This window comes from Mchenga conophoros, linkage group LG14 (assembly GCF_057382185.1).
Source record: "Mchenga conophoros isolate Kocher_MC1m ecotype Shallow Benthic linkage group LG14, M_conophoros_male_GT1.1, whole genome shotgun sequence".
Lineage (NCBI taxonomy): Eukaryota > Metazoa > Chordata > Actinopteri > Cichliformes > Cichlidae > Mchenga > Mchenga conophoros.
The window spans coordinates 18,905,218-18,908,555 of NC_140539.1; positions in this window are offsets into that span (position 1 = coordinate 18,905,218).

A 3,338-nucleotide genomic window follows, 5' to 3' on the forward strand; every position below is an offset into this window, starting at 1 on the left:
TCGAGAGAGGTGCAAGTCCTTCTGTAATGTATTTCATGAAGACGGGGCAGGAGAATGCCTTCTTTCTAGACGAACTGATGGAACAGTGAATGTAATGATGTCCTGTGACCGCAGACTGACTTGTTTATAGTGACTATGATCATATTTGTGTGTCTGAGAGACTGAAACAGAGCACATGTTGCAAAGTACAATGCACAGACGCTCATAAAACTAATAAAAAATGATGACATGGTTTCTAATTCTAATAAGAAATTAACTAAAATACACACATTTACATTTTTAATTGGCAATAGACCCTAATTTCAAGATTGTAAAAGGTGTTAGTCATTCACATATTCATTGCAAGCTACTATATGTTTAAAGGCTGGGACTGGTTAAAATAGCACCATACAAGAAAATAAGACTCACAACAAGGAGCATACATACATAGTTTATTAACATGCTTAAATTTTTAAAAATGTTAGCTTCATACAGCCATTTAACACATCGTTTGGTCAACATAAGTCATCAGTAAAATTTTTAGCCTTTATTACATCAGGCGAAGAAAAATACTGCATTCCAATTGTGTTTTCACATAAGCTATTATACAACTAGCTTAAAACAACTTTTGTCTCAAGCCAGCTAATGGAAGCATGGTGAACAGAACCAAATACATCATGAAGTAATAGAAAAATAAACTATCTCTAATTTTGTTCTTTAAAATATTCCTAGAAGTCTCTTCACTACCACAGGCATCCAAATTAAAAGTAAAAAAATCTTTAATCATGTGGTTTGCCTTTACCACACAGCCTCTCTGTCATAAATAATGAACCTTTCCTCTTTTCACTTCAGGTACCTTATGAAGCCCTCTGTCTCCTGTCTATGACTCTACATCTGTGGCGGTGCGTGGATTCAAACATCAAACAACCTTAAAAAAAATTAATTGTGGCTACAACTAGTCAGCCCCGAATTTATCAAGGAGCCAGATTCAAATTTACAAGAAGATGGATTTGACCCTGCAGGTTTTATTTTGACACATGTGGATGAAAGCCCAAAACAAGGAACTGAATCAAGCTGATGAATGTGTTCTTTGATTTTGTATGGCGCTACTTTAAGGCGGGGGGAGACAGGGGAACTGGATTTTTTGCAATGTTTTAAAGCCAGTTTCTCAGTAACACAGTTGCTGCTTGTTGTCACAGCAGCTGAGTTGGTCCATGAGCTGTTTGTGGTTTAAAACAAACAGCAATCAGCACAAGCTGAGAATTCACTTCACTTTGTATCTACATTCAGCTTGCTTGTTATCTTGGCGAAAGAGAGAACATAACACTCTGATTTAAAAAAAAATAATGCTACTCTGAGGCACTTTGCTCCTACTGTGCTGCTCACTGAGCCAACCCCCCCCCCCCCCCCCCCCCAAAAAAAAACAACATTTTGCTGAAACTGCAATCATCTCAATCATCTTCTCATTCCATGTTTTATTTTCTTTTATTTTTTACTGCTGTATTACAACATGTTTGTCACACTACAAACATACAAATATCATGTTTTATAACGCAAAGAGAAAAATGATCCTTCACTGGCTACCCTAACGTTGAAAACTGACAGCCTGGACAGAAGTAATGCCTCACCTGGGAAGGCATCACTGCCACTTAATAAATGTAAGGTCACTGTAGTAGGTGAGCACGTTTGTCCTTTATTTAAGATATTTGTTCATTCTGAACAACTTAATATTATCACAAAATCACCACAGGTGTTGAAGGTGTATGGCGGTGGGATATCATTATTTTCCTATTACTGAGAAGTATCTCCATGGAGTCATGGGAAGCAACGCCAGGCAGCAGCACATGAAAAATTAGCTCATTCAATATTAATATGAGTGAGCAATATGGTAGCCGGGACAGGCTCCAGCCCCCTGTGACCCCTCTGCCAGAGGTTTCTTCCTGTTAAAAGGGAGTTTTTCCTTCCCACTGTTGCTTGCTCAAAGGGGGGCATTTTATTTTTGTGGTTTTCTCTGTTCTCTTTGTACAATTGTGGGGTCTTTACCTGACAATATAAAGCGCCTTGAGGCACCTGTTGTTGTGATTTGCCACTGTGATATGAACTCAGTTGAATAAGCAGGATACTAGATAAGCAGGAGAGGAAGGAAGGAAGGAAGGAAGGAAGGAAGGAAGGAAGGAAGGAAGGAAGGATGGATGGATGGATGGATGGATGGATGGATGGATGGTTGGATGGATGGATGCATGGATGATTAACTAGAGGTTCCAGAATACCAATCCTGGATTGTCCCGGCCCATTTGTACTCTGCCATCTATAGTTCAGTCTTTGGTGATGTACATCAACCACTTTTGGGTATGTTTGTTGGGTAACAGTTTCTATCTTCTGTGAGATGCTGGGATATCAGTGAAAATCAACAACTTTAAGTGACCACAGGTGAAATAAGTTACTTTTCGTAGCTTCAAGGCAAGTGAATGAAGGGACTACCTTCCTTGATTGACAAATGATAGGGTGGTAAAGACATTAGAGGGTTGCCTAGGCAACCAGAGCCTGAAATATCTCCTATCGACCAGCCTCTAGCTTCAAAGCAAGTCATTTCTTATGAGGGCATCCCTTACAAGAGCTTTTATCACATCAAGTTTCTAAATGGATAAATAAACCGAGCCTTTGGATCACGACTATCTTTGACAGCCTTCAATGGCCTTCTTGACACCCCTACTTTGGGAACCCTTTGCTTAGTAGTTAGCCATGGATCAGAAAAAGTACTTAAAACCTCCTTTATCGCTGTTTCCTTTACTGTACAGTGTCCTTTAAAACCACATTTTGCCATAATAGGAGAGACACATACGTAGACATACTGACAAGCCTGCCAAGCTGTGGCAACTGGTAATGACCACACTAGCAGGTGTAACAAGAACAGTTCTGTACCTGTGATCAGGTGGTATAATTATGTATAGGGATAGTGAGTTACGAAGGCGGGTTGGGGATGCCGAACTTAACCTGCTGTCTGCAAGAGTGGGAGAATACTGATGAGACAGTAACAGACAAATGGTGTGTGAGAAGAACAGAGAGGAGAGGAGAGGAGAGACGGGGAGCCGGGAGAAGATGACAGAAAACAGGGGGAGGTAATGGCTGTGGTGAGAGAGAGATAAATGGTATGAGAAAGTTAATAACAAGCATTGTGGTTCCTCAGCTCCGAGTGGAGGAAATAGCAGAACAGAGTAGAAATAAAAAGAGAGAGAGGAGAAGAAGAAAATGGCTGAAATGCACATTTCCTTTGTGGTCTCTGTGGTGATGAAGGAAAGAAGAAAATGAGATGGACAAAGTGACAAAAAGATGTATGAGGCAAATAAGGTGAGAGACAC